Here is a 14382-nt window from a genome sequence, read left to right on the forward strand (position 1 = left end):
CCCCAAAGATGTCTACATCCAGATCCCTGGAACTTAGGCTGTGTTCCCTCATGTTGCAAAAAATGAAGATGTGATTAGAGATCCTGAGATGGAGATGGTACCCTGGGTTATCTGGGAGAGCCTTTGGAATCACAAGGGTCCTCATAAGAGAGGAGGCTGGAGTTCAGCATCAGAAGTGAGGACAGGAGGGGGCAGAGGATACAGTCGCTGGCTTTGAAGAGGGAGGGAGGGACTACGAGCTCTTTTGGGGTTTGTTTATTTGGGTCTGCTTTGGGTCTTAGTTGCAGCTTGCAGGATCTTTCAGTTGGAGGGCGGGCTTCTCTCTAGTTGTTCACAGGTACCAGGCTCACAAGCTGAGCTTCCCTGCAGCATGTGGGATCTTTGTTCCCCGACCAGGGATCGAACCTACATCCCCCTGCACTGGCAGGCGGATTCTTAACCACTAGACCACCAGGAAGTCCCCCACGAGCCCCTTTTTGTTACAAGACTCAACCTCACTCTCTCACTCGCCTCAGCCTTCATCCTGGCCCCGATGTGTGAATTCACTCCATCTCTCAGCCTGCGGCTTGTTCATTTCCAGGATGGGGCATCCCCGGCGTTCCCTGGGAATCCAGCAAAATCTCTGCCTGCTTTGTCTAATTGCAGATGGGTGATTTATCTCAAGCGACCTCAGTGCACCAGAATTTACAGCTTCCATCCCATCTGAGTCGTTTGTCGTTCCTGGAGCTGAAAGGGAATGGACACACTTCGGGGATGGTTGGAGAAGCCTCCGAGTGGATTTATGCGTGCCATTTTAAATTTTAAACTCGAAGCAAGCTAGTTAGACCCAGAGGACTTCTTGCTTACTGCTCTTCAGGGCTCAGATATTTCAGAGACATAAACCAATTCAGCAGTTTTCTAATGTCCTGGATCCCGTGTTAAGTGCAAGTCATCATTCACAAGGAGCCACGATGCCGCTGGAAACATCAAAGTCAGAGAAGGAGAACTGGCCTGCTCGCATGGATCACAGGTATTGTTCATTCAGTCACTCCTTTCATTCAGTCACTCAACAAACACCCCCTTACGTCCCTAGTGTGTGCTGCCTCTGCTTTAAACTGGGGGAAAGCAACCGTGAACAAACGAAGTCTCAGTTCTCTTGGAACACGTCTTAATGAGGGAGCCAATAAACACGTAAGCAAACAATAACTGCAGAAAGCATAAGGGTTCTGCTGAAAACAGTTTAAGATGATAGGGTAGCATCATCTCCCATGATGAGGCAACTGGATGCAGAGCAAGACTGGGACTTAAAACTCTTCTCGGGGTGGTCATACCTCCTGTCCAGCTACTGATAAGCTGGTAAGTTGTCCGCCATTTCTTGTTTGCCCTGCCATCTAGTGGCTGGAAATAGAACTACAGGCTACTTTCCTAAAAACAGAAAATTTTTGATACAAAAAATCACATTGGTTAAGGGTATAAAGTAGTAGATAAATAAGTCCTGGAGTTCAAATCCATGGCATAGTCATTATAGTTGACAATAATGTGATATAAACTTCGAAGCTGATAAGGGACCAGTTCTTGATAGATCCCAACCACTAAAACAGAAATGTTAATTATGTAATGAGGTGAGATCTTGACAAAAGCATCTTAACCAAAGTATATAAATGTATCAAATCAGCATAGACACCCTAAACTGATACAGTGTCATGTGTTAATTATATTTGCTTTACAAACATTTTTTTTTTTTACTTGTGAAGATAAGAAAAATAGAATCCACCAAAATGTGTGAATCCTGGTCCCTCAGGTCATTTTTTTCCCCAGAACCTCTTAGAGTCAATGTAAGTATTGAGATCTACTTAGAATTTATTGTGTGCACTGTTTGTTTAGTCATTCAGTTGTGTCCAGCTCTTTGTGACCCCATGGACTGTAGCAAGCCAGACTCCTCTGTCTGTGGGACTTCCCAGGCAAGAATACTGGAGTGGGATGCCATTCCCTCCTCCAGGGGATCTTCCCGACCCAGGGATGGAGCCCCATCTCCTGCACTGCAGGTGGATTCTTTACAGCTGAGCCACCAGGGAAGAATTTATTAGAGCTAATTTGCCTTTGTCCTTAACTTTATTTCACTTTCTCTCATGTGGGATTCTTTCTTGTAAAATGACTGTGAACCGCACCTGCACGGGGAGAGCCTGCAGTGCGATCCCAGCGCAGGAAAGGAGGAAGAGGAGGAGAGACAGGAGACGAGAGAGAGAGGAGAAAGTTACTGAGCTGGACGCTGCCACTAAGGTACCTGGCGCTGGATTTGGTGAGTCCTCTCCAAATGTGTCTTTAAATAGATCTTAATGACCCAGATAGGCAGGATGCTGTGATCACTCACTTAGAGCCAGACATCTTGGAGGGAGAAGCTAAGTGGACCTTAGGAAGCATCACTACGAACAAAGCGAGTGGAAGTGATGAAATTCCAGTTGAGCTGTTTCAAATCCTGAAAGATGATGCTGTGAAAGTACTGTACTCAATATTCCAGCAAATTTGGAAAACTCAGCAGTGGCCACAGGACTGGAAAACATCCGCTTTCATTCCAATCCCAAAGAAGGGCAATGCCAAAGAATGCTCAAACTACTGCACAATTGCATTCATCTCACATGCCAGCAAAGTAATTTTGCCAGCTCAAAATTCTCTAAGATAGGCTTCAACAGTACATGAACCAAGAACTTCGAGATGTTCAAACTGGATTTAGAAAAGGCAGAGGAACCTGAGATCAAATTGCCAACATCTGTTGGATCATAGAAAAGCAAGAGAATTCCAGAAAAACATCTACTTCTGTTTCATTGTCTACACTAAAGCCTTTGACTGTGTGGATCACAACAAACTGTGGAAAATTCTTAAAGAGATGGGAATACCAGACCACCTTACCTGCCTCCTGAGAAACCTGTATGAAGGTCAAGAAGCAATAGTTAGAACCGGCCATGGAACAATGGACTGGTTCAAAATTGGGAAAGGAGTAAGTCAAGGCTGTATATTGTCACCCTGCTTATTTAACATATATGCAGAGTACATCATGCAACTGCCAGGCTGGATGAAGCACAAACAGGAATCAAGATTGCAGGGAGAAATATCAATAACCTCAGATATGCAGATGACACCACCCTTATGGCAGAAAGCAAAGAGGAACTATAGAGCCTCTTGATGAAGGTGAAAGACGAGAATGAAAAAGCTGGCTTAAAATTCAACATTCAAAAAATGAAAGTTATGGATTCCACTCCCATCACTTCATGGCAAATAGATGTGGGAACAATGGAAACAATGAGAGACTTCATTTTCTTGGGCTCCAAAATCACTGCAGATGGTGACTGCAGCCATTAAATTAGACAATGCTTGCTCCTTGGAAGCAAAGCTAGGACCAACCTAGACAGCATATTAAAAAGCAGACATTACTTCGCCAACGAAGGTCCGTCTAGTCAAAGGTGTGGTTTCCAGCAGTTGTGTATGGGTATGAGAATTGGATCATAAAGAAGGCTGAGCACCAAAGAATTGATGTTTTTGAACTGTGGTGTTGGAGAAGACTCTTGAGAGCCCCTTGGACTGCAAGGAGATCCAACCAGTCCATCCTAAAGGAAATCAGTCCTGAATATTCATTGAAAGGACTGATGCTGAAGCTGAAACTCCATTACTTTGGCCACCTGATGTGAAGAGCCAACTCATTAAAAGAACCCCTGATTCTGGGAAAGATTGAAGGCGGGAGGAGAAGTGGAGGACAGAGGATGAGATGGTTGGATTTCATCACTGACTCATTGGACATGAGTTTGAGCAAGCGCCGGGAGATTCTGATGGACAGGGAAGCCTTGCGTGCTGCAGTCCATGGGGTCGCAAAGAGTTGGACGTGACTGAGCGACTGAACAGCAACAACCTGAAGTGCATCTCAGAGCTGTCTGCTGGGGACACGGGGACCACCCATCCCCCCTTGTCCAGTGGAGCATTCACTCTCAACTCCCCAACCCCAGTGGAGACAGAAAGATCCCAGGGTTCTCTGGAGGTTTCCTGGCCCAGCTAATGGGGCTGGGAGGGTTTTTAAATGGGGAGGAGTGTGCAGGGCACTGGGAGGCTATGCCAGCTAGCCTGGGAGTCTTCCAGGAAGTTATCTCAGGGACCAAGGGAGCTCCAACAAGTGAAGTCAGAAGGAGACTGTGGTGGCAGTCGCTGGAGTAGACAAACCCCTCCTAACTACACTCGGATGTTTCTCAAGAAGGAAAGTGCCTGGTAACAAGAGCCTTCCTTGGAGTGTTCCCCTCTTCCAGTTGCAAAAGCATTTCCTAAGAGGGTCTCGAGGGACCCGTGTTTACCCTTGCAGGTTCCGAGAGTCGTGTGTCCAGAGCTGCTTACTGGCCTTTTAGAGGCAGTCCTCCCTGAGGGCTGGAGGGAGGTCAGAATGGCTCGAGGACACTCATTGGATTTAGGGCCAGCTTCATTCAGTATGATCTTATCTCCATCCTTCCTTGCTTATATCCAAATAAGATCCAATTCTGTAATTCTAAGTAGATGTGAATTTAGGGGGAATACTATTCAAACCACTACACCCAGCATTGGAAAATGAGATTTTTCTATTTAAAAAATTCCATGCTTTTGGAAACAGGTCAAGATGGGATTCCAGTCCCTAGGGTATAAGCTGGAATCGCCTCCTTTGGAAGGGATGTTTTCTGGTTTGTCATGGTACCTGCCTCTCCGAGAAGGTACACATACACAGCTTTGGCCAGGCTGGTTACATCATCTGCCTGGATTGGGCAAGTTTCCAGTCCTCTATGTGACAGAATTCACTTTGATAGCAGAGAATGACTATTACGGTTCATTGTGGCCAAAATGAAACAAAACCACCTCTGTCAAACAGTACATCAGTATATAAACTAGTCATTCACATCTCTGTCTTCAGAACCTTCTTAACGGTGGGTCACAAGTTAGAACATAGTCCCTCAATGGATTTCTCTGTTTGGGGCAGACAATTCATATTATGGACATTTCTATCATTCCAACAAAGTAAAGCCACTGCTTTACTCTCTTTATCTTACTCATTAGCCCAGATCACTCCTACCTCCTGGAGAGGGAAAGCCCATCCAAGAGACAGATTCTGTGTGGTCTTACTTTTTCGTCCTTGGTAAGAGGGAATCTGACTCATGTTGCCCATTGTCTTGCAAAGATTCAGCCCTGGAGAAACAGGTTACTGTCATGAAGTTATAAGAGACATAACTCATTGGTTTAAGGATATGAAAAACCTAGACATGGATTGTAGGTATGGCTGGATCAAGCAGCTCACATAATGTTGTCAGGACTCCAACTCTTCCCATTTTTTAGATGTGATTTTATATGTGTTGGCATCCCTCTCAGATCATCTTTCCCCACAAGACTGCAAGAGTTCCTGATCCCTAGGAGCTATATGCTTTCATTCTACCAACTTTAAGTCCCATGGAAATAGGGTTTCTGTTTCCCAAAACTCCACAAAAGTCTTGGAGTTGATCTCATTGGCTTTACTAGCAGGATTACAGACACATGTCCATCACCATGGCCAGGATGGTACAACACTTTGATTGGCCAGGACTGCGTCTCTTGCCACCTTGGAGACAAGTTCAGACTCAGCTCCTCCAAACCACACAAATAAGGACTGGGGGAGTGTGGCTCTCCATGGAAAGTCTGGGAGATGGTCTCCACAGGAAGGGTAACAAATTTAGCAAACTAATAAGTGTTATATATTGTTACCTATTTTATCTGTTTGGACTCTTTTAGTACTTCAGCCCTTCACCCAAGTTCAGCAGTCAATACAAAGATGTTACTCATTTTATTTATTTTTAAATTATTTATTTATTTATTTTTGGTTCCATCAGGTCTTTATAAATAAATACATTTATTTATTTTTGTTTGCTGCATGGGGGTTTCTGTAGTTGAGGTGTGTGGATTTAGTTGCCCCAAGGCATGTAGGATGTCAGTTCCATGACCAGGGATCAAACCCACATCCCCTGCATTGGAAGATGGATTTTAACTGTTGGACCAGCGGGGAAGTCTCCTACCCTTTTATTAACAGATAGTCTTGCCTATGTTGCTTTATCTTACTGTCTAAACAAGATCTCCCAAAGCTGAGCCTCTCATCCGTCTCACAAGTTGTCATCAGAACTAAATGAGATCTTTTCATTAAAACAACACAACACAGAGGCTCAACCCAGGAGACGATTGCCCACCCTCCTGCTGTGAAAACCTCACCTCGGCCTGATTCCATCTACAAAGACCCTATTTCACAGGTCCTAGCAGGGAAGACTTGGGTATCTCTTCTGAGGGACACCTTCCAAGTCATGACACTCGGTATTATTTATTTAATACATATTTTAAGCCAACTCGTTTTCCTGCCTCAGTGAGAGTGGGCAGAGAGCTGGTGGGGAGTACGTTTTTAAAGCAGATTCCCTGCAGGCTGGGGGTGGGCCACATCCCGCTTTCCCGCTTTGTAGGTGAGGGAAGAGGCACATTGCTTTCTCTCTGTGTGCTTGAATCCCTTTTGGTGTAATAGCTGCGTCTGCCTCATAAGCTGGAAATGAGAATTAAATACAGGAATACACACACAGGCCCTAACGGGTGCCCAACACACAGGAGAGGGGAGCTCTGGTCATCATAGGATTTGTTGGAAAAGGAAGTGGTATCATTGCCTCAAATGGCAGACCACAACCTGGTACTACCAATGAAAGGGAACCACCAAGGGACTTCCCTGGCGGTCCAGTGGTTGAGAATCAGCCTTCCAGTGCAGGGATGCAGGTTTGACCCCCGGTCGGGGAACTAAGATCCTACATGCCTCAACAAAGAGAGCTTATGCACTGCAACTAAAACCCAATGAAGCCAAAATTGATTTAAAATAAATAAAATACAATATGGGGACTTCTTTGGTGGTCCAGTGGTTAAGAGTCCATCTTCCAAAGCAGAGGATCCCTGGTCAGGGAGTTATAATAAGATCCCACAAGCTGTGGGGCAACTCAGCCAGAGTGCCACAACTAAAGAGAAGCCTGTGTGCACTGCAGTGAAGGCCTGAGGCAGCCAAATAAATAAATAATATATATTTTTTACTTTAAAAAAAGAAAGTAAGGTGAAAAGTGAAAGTGTTTGTCGCTCAGTTGCGTCCGATCCTTTGCAATCCCACGGATTGTAGCCCACCAGGTTCCTCTGTCCATGGAATTCTCTAAGCAAGAATACTGGATTGGGTTGCCATTTCCTTCTCCAGGGGATCTTCCGTACTCTGGGATCGAACCCAGATCTCCCACAATGCAGGTAGATTTTTACTATCAGAGCCACCAAGGAAGCCCCCCTCACCCTGCAAGAAAAAGGAGAACCTTCAAATTCCATAAATACAGCTGCATACTGTTGCCTGTCAATGGCTCAGGTCTTAAAACAAGGCAGTGTTTTAAGAGGTAAAGCATGGTAAAGCAAGCCAGCACCCACTGAGGCTGTCTCTGGGACCCGCAGGGAGAACTTAGGTGGCAGTACTTTTCTCAGGATCTGGGTCAATGTTGTTTTGTGCCTAGGGTCAGTCAGGGCTGGGGCGGTGGTAAGCAGGGGCTGTGCTGAGGTTCCCCCACAGGCTTCATTCTGGGGATTATGAGAATGGTGTCAGACATCCTCAGGGCAGCCTCGCCAGACCAGCAGCATGCCCACATGCCAGGACCCACTCAGCCATCTCCCTGGAGATGGTCCAGCTGCTGCGAAGGAGTGGGCCTGGCTCACCCCAGAGGGGTGGGGGTGTTTGGTCTTCAGACCCAAGCAGCAGCCCTGGTGGTGATGTCAGCTGTCGGAGCTTGTAAAACAAAGGCTGTCTTTGTCTCCAGATTCTGCATGGACAGCAGGACCTGCCAATAGCAGAGCTTAGCGTCTGCCTCTTCTCACACACAAACACACACGCACACATGCATATGCTGATACACATCCACACACACAGTCATGTATGCACGTGCACACATGTGTGTGTTAGTTGCTCAGTCGTGTCAGACTCTTTGTGACCCCATGGACTGTAGCCCACCAGGCTCCTCTGTCCGTGGAATTCTCCAGGCAAGAATACCGGAGTAGGTTGCCATGCTCTTCTCCAGCGGATCTTCCTGACCCAGGGATCGAGCCCAGGTCTTACTACATGGCAAGCAGATTGTTTACCATCTGAGCCACCAGGGAAACCCACATGTAAACATTCATGAACAAAAACACATATACGCATATGTGAATACACACACACAGATGCATACACTTACACACATGCATCCAACTCATGTATACACATAAGTGTGCACACAATGCAATTCTGTGCATCCAAATACAAACTCATATGCTCGCATACATACACAAACATATTCACGCATGCGTGTACACATTCATGAATGAATGCACACACGTATACAGGCACAAGTACATGCACACAAATGCACACACACACATACGACAATCTCCTGTATGCATGCACACGTGCACAATTAAGTGTGCAAAAACACATGTCAGCTTTGGCCTCTGGCTCCCACTGGTTTCCCCATAGGGGAAGCCATGCCTGGAGCAGGAGCAGAAAAGCAGGTGAAGATCACGTCTCGTGAATCTGGTGGGAGGCGATTGGAGAAGAGCAGATAAGGGAGAAGGGAAGGCATGAAGACTGGGTGGAGCTGAGCACTGGTTTTGTGTCTCAGATGATGTTACCCTTTTCTCTAATAATTCACCTTCCTTGGGTTCCTAAACTTTTCATGCATGTTTTCTTCTCCATAAGGGGCTTCCCTGATGGCTCAGCGGGTAACGAATTGGCCTACCATGCTGGAGACATAGGAGACGTGGATTTGATCTCGGTTGGGAAGATCCCCTGGAGGGGGATATGGCAACCCATTTCAGTATTCTTGCCTGGAGAATCCCATGGACAGAAGAGCCTGGCGGACGACACGGGGGTTGCAAAGAGCCTGGCACGACTGAGCTACTAAGCATGCATATATTCCTTCTACATGGAAGGCTCCTCGCTTTTAAATTACACAAATTTTACAAAATTCTATACTTAAAAAATAACACACAAACTTAGAAGAATAAAATAAGCCCCCATGTCCCCACCATCCAGTGATGGGAATAACAGTTTACCAAAAGCCTCAGAGCATCCGTGTGCCCACAACACCCGTCCCTGGTCCTCCTCCATACTCTTTCTTGTCTGTATGTGTATGTGCCTTGCTTTTTAGTTTCATAAGCATTTAAGTTTTGCATAAATCGACTCACCATATGCATCCTTTGATGACAGGCTTCAGTTATTTCACATAGAGAATCAGCTCTGTTGATGTGGCCCTTCATTCATTTTCACTCACTATTCTTTTTTTCCTTTTTTAAAAAAGACTGAAGTATAGTTGATTTACAGTGTTGTTTGTTGTTGATTTACAGTGTTTGTTTCTGCTGTGATTAGTTATACATACATGTATAACTAAGTGATAACCTATACATATATGTAACTAAGTATGTATATCAAAGTGACTAGTTATACATATATGTGAATATTCTTTTCCAGACTCCTTTCCACTATAGGTATTGAATACAGTTCTCTGTGCTCTGCAGTATGCTTAGTATTCTTTTAGACTAGTTTGCCAGGATTTCTTTATCCAGGCTCCAGTTAGTGGCATTTGGGTGGTCCCAGTGTTTTGTAATTGTGAGCAGAGCTAGAAAATACTGCCTTTATTATATTGATGCCCCTATAAAATCCACTCAAAAATTATTTTTGAAAATACAACAATGCCATCTAAAACATAGAGGTTAGATGTCCGTGTCCATGACAGGAAAAAATGTTAAATTCTCCACATTAATTTTAAAAAGCGTAGGCTTTCCTTGGTAACTCAGTGGATTGGAATCTGCCTGTAAGTGCAAGGGACACGGGTTTGATCTCTGGTCCAGGAGGATTCCACAGGCTGCAGAGCCACTGGGCCCACGGGCCACAACTACTGAGCCCTAGAGTCTGAGCTCCATCTGCAACTCGAGAAACCACCATAGTGAGAAGCCCGAGCACAGCAAGGAAGAGTAGCCCCTGCTCACCCCAACTGGAGAATGCCCGTATGCAGCGCTGAAGACCCAGCACAGCCAAAAGTAAGTATAAATTTTTAAAATGTATATAACATTTTGTATGAATGTTTTATATTAACTGAAAGATAACAGAAGCAGGTGAATTATTCTTGTTGCCTGTATTGATGAGGGTTCTCCAGAGACACAGAACCAATGATGGACTTGATATATTAACTGATTGAACCAATGACTGATTGATATATTAACCGACTGATTACGAGAAATTGGCTCATGTGAATATGGAAGCTGAGAAGTCCCACGATTTGCCATCTGTAGGCTGGAGATCCAGGAAAGCTGATGGTGCAATTCAGTCCAAGTTCAAAGGCCTGGGGACCAGGAGAACAGATGGTGGAAGTCCCATTCTGAGGGCAGAAGAAAATGGATGCTTCAGGCCAAAAGTCAGGCAAAGGGAGAGAGAGGGAAGGAGAGAGGAAGAAAGAAAAAAGAGACGGAGAAGGTCAGGAAGAGAGTGAGGGAGGGAAGGATGGATGGAGGCGGAGAGAGAAAGAATGCTTCCCCACCCTCTGAGTTTTTGTTCCATTCAGACCTTCTGTGGACTGGGTGATGCCCTCCCAGGTTTGAAGAGAACCACCCGCCTTATTCAATTCATCCATTAAAATGTCAATCTCTTCTAGCAACACCCTCAGAGACACACCCAGAAAGTGTTTAACCAGGTATCTGGGAAACCCAGTCAAACTGGCCCATGACACTGACTACCATAGCACGCACTCACATCCTTCCATTCATTTCTCTGTCACGTGTGTCCTGAATACTATGGCCCAGTTAGTTTTCTGAAGAAGACAAAAGATTTTTTAATATACTCAATCCAAGCTCAGAAACAAAGCTGCTACATAAAGGTAGTTCCCCCCACCACCAAGATGTTGAACATTGCAATTAATAATAAAATATTCAGTCCAAATATTTTCACAGGCAATATCCTTTTCGCCTCCCTTTGGAAGACCTTTCTTTGACAAATATTTTTTACCACACAAAACCTATCAAATGAATGACCTCTCCTTAAGGTTTCTTTTAATATTCCACCACATTTAGAGCCTGCAAAATTGCAGACTTTCTCAATTGTACTCCGTTGTGACCCAGAATATCAATTTCTCTAATTAAATAGAGGAACTCTATCACAAGATTCTCCTTCCAGGTCAGGATCCTTCAAAGCGAAATCCTCCGATGTTTCAAAATTAAATCTCGCCTGTGGGGTTGCACCCTTATTGTTTCATTTGCAGTGCTAATCACGTGCCTTCACAGGGCATTTTCCCAACCCCCAACCCCCACCCCCAGTGACTGCAATAGCTAAAAGCTAGTTTGCGATGCTTCAGTTGTTTGAATACTCTGATTTCTAGAGTTGCATCTCGTTTTGAAAACAGAATCTCGAATTTTTACAAAAGAATTTAAGGCCTTTGTAGGACAGGCAGATGAATTGACAAAGCAGTTCTCCAGGGCTTCCCTGATAGCTCAGTTGGGAAAGAATCTGCCTGCAATGCAGGAGACACCAGTTTAATTCCTGGGTAGGGAAGATCCCCTGGAGAAGGGAAAGGCTACCCACTTCAGTTTTCTTGGGCTTTTCTTGTGGCTCTGCTGGTCAAGAATCCGACTGCAATGCAGGAGACCTGGGTTAAATCCCAGGGTTGGGAAGATCCCCTGGAGAAGGGAAAGGCTACCCACTCCAGTATTCTGGCCTGGAGAATTCCATGGTCTGTATAGTCCATGGGGTCACAAAGAGTTGGACATGCAGAGCAACTTTCACTTTCACTTTTTCCAAAGATTCAGACATCCTAACATTGGATGAAACAGTGGTACCAAACAGACCGAGTGTTCTGCATTGGTGAATTATTCTTACTCAGCTTGATGAGTCCACTTACTCTGAATAGATAGAAATATAGCTGAGCACTTACAACTAGGGCTTTGTATTAGTTATCAAGGGCTGTGTCACAGGTTACCCCCCAAACTGGACCATTTAAAACAAAACACAGTTGTTTGTTGTTGTTCAGTAGCCAAGTCATGTCCAACTCTGCGACCCCATGGACTGCAGCAGACGAATCCTCTTTGTCCCTCACAGTCTCCTGGAGTTTGCCCAAGTTCATGTCTATGAATTGGTGATGCGTCCAACCATCTCATCCTCTGTTGCCCTCTTCTCCTCCTGCCTTCAAACTTTCCCAGCATCACAGTCTTTTCCAATGAGTTGACTGTTCTCATCAGATGGCCAAACTATTGGAGCTTCAGCTTCAGTCTTTCCAGTGAATATTCAGGGCAAAGTGATGTCTTTGCTTTTTAATACACTGTCTAGGTTTGTCAAAGCTTTCCTGCTGAGAAGCAATCGTCTTCTAATTTCATGGCTGCAGTTACCATCAGCAGTGATTTTGAAGCCCAAAAACAGGAAATCTGTCACTGCTTCCACCTTTTCCTCTTCTATTTGCTATGAAGTGATGGGATCAGATGCTATGATCTTAGTTTTTTTAACATTGAGTTTTAAAAGCTGGTTTTTTCACTCTCCTCTTTCACCCTAATCAAGAGGCGCTTTAACACAGTGGTTACGAGACAGTTTTGAGCCAGGCAGGCAGAGCTTAGCTGGGTCCTCCTGTCAGGTGGAAATGAAGGCTGGACGGGCAGATGACCCACTTCTAAGCTCACTCATGTGGCTCTTGGCAGGACCTCGGATGTTTGCCACATGGCTTCTCCATAGGGTGTCCCAACCTGGCAGCTTGCTTCTCCAAGAGATGGAGATCAGGGAGATATGGAGCAGAGACAGAGAAACAGAAACTGAAAAACCAAAGTTAAGAGGCACTTTTGCTACATTTCATCAATTAGATGGAAATCGTTCATCCAGCCCACACTTAGGGAAAAGAATTACAAGGGCGTTGACGAGTTGGTGGGAGCAGGGATCGCTGAGGTGCACTGAAAAGGCTGCCTGCCTCAGCTTTTGCCTGTGCTGCTAGATTACTGCAACCTCTGTTGTTGTTTAGTTGCCAAGTTGTGTCCAACACTGGGCTCCCCTGTCCTTCACTATCTCCTGGAGTTTGATTAAATTCCTGTCCGTTGAGTTGGTGATGCTATGTAACCATCTCATCCTCTGTCTTCCCCTTCTCCTTTTACTTTCAATCTTTCCCAGAGTCTTTTCCATTGAGTCAGCTCTTCGCGTCAGCTGGCCAAAGTATTGGAGCTTCAGCTTTTAGCATCACTCCTTTCAATGAATATTCAGGATTGTTTTCCTTTAGGATTGACTGGTTTGATCTCCTTGCTATCCAAGGGACTCTCAGGAATCTTCTCTAGCACCACAATTTGAAAGCATCTATTCTTCAGTGCCCAACCTTCTTTATGGTCCAGCACTCACATCTGTGACTACTGGAAAAACCATAGCTTTGACAACGGACCTTTGTTGGCAAAGTGGTGTCTCTGCTTTTTAACCCGCTGTATAATACTGTTAAATACGCAAACTGATTGTACACAATTATGGATTGTTTATGTACTGTCATCAAGTCATGTTCTACTTCCTAAGGTTTTCAAATTTGGTACACTATTGCTTTTTTCTCCCCTTTTAAAAAAATTGAAGTATAGTTGATTTACAATGCTGTATTCGTTTCCAGTGTACAGGAAAGTGAATTCAGTTATACATCTTTATCTATATTCTTCTTAAAAAACTTATTTTTTTAATTGGAAGAAAATTGCTTTGCAATATTGTGTTGGTTTCTGCCACATATCAACATGAATCAGCCATAGGTACACACGTGTCCCTTCCCTCCTGACCCTCCCTCCCACCTCCCAGCCCATCCCACCCCTCTAGGTTGTCACAGAGTCCCAATTTGAGTTCCCTGAGTCACACAGCAAATTCCCACTGGCTGTCTGTTTCCATATGGTGGTGTGTGTGTTTCCAGGCACTCTCTCCCTTCGTTCCACCCTCTCCTTCCCTCCCTACCCCCAGGTCCGTGAGTCTCTGTCTGTGTCCCCATTGCTGCCCTGCGAGTAGGTTCACCAGTTCCGTCTTTCTCGATGCCAAATATATGCGTTAATATATGATATTTTTCTCTTTCTGACTTATTTCACTCTGTGTAATAGGCTCTAGGTTCATCCATCTCATTAGCATTGACTCAAATGCATTCCTTTTTAGAGCTGAATAATATTCCATTGTGTATATACGCCACAGCTTCTTTATTCCTTCACCTGTTGATGGATATCTAGGTTGCTTCCTTGTCCTAGCTATTGTAAATAGTGCTGCAATAAACACTGGGGTACATGTGTCTTTTTAAATTATGGCTTTCTCAGGGTATATGCCCAGGAGTGGCATTGTTGTGTCATATGGTAGTTTTATTCATAGCTTTTTAA

At 44.7% G+C, this 14382-nt stretch overlaps 1 long non-coding RNA gene across 3 annotated transcripts in view; it reads left to right on the forward strand.

Moving 5' to 3' along the window:
* Positions 1-322: 322 nt before the first annotated feature.
* Positions 323-14382, forward strand: part of LOC129542776 (uncharacterized) — a 45465-nt gene continuing 31405 nt past the window's right edge. For all 3 annotated transcript variants that reach the window (XR_016035331.1, XR_016035330.1, XR_016035329.1), the window contains exons 1-2: positions 323-2278; positions 8735-10074. This is a non-coding gene — a long non-coding RNA (uncharacterized LOC129542776). The remainder of the gene's footprint in view (positions 2279-8734; positions 10075-14382) is intronic.

This window comes from Moschus berezovskii, chromosome 19 (assembly GCF_049115385.1).
Source record: "Moschus berezovskii isolate FMDL1 chromosome 19, NW_MosBer_1.0, whole genome shotgun sequence".
NCBI classification, from domain to species: domain Eukaryota; kingdom Metazoa; phylum Chordata; class Mammalia; order Artiodactyla; family Moschidae; genus Moschus; species Moschus berezovskii.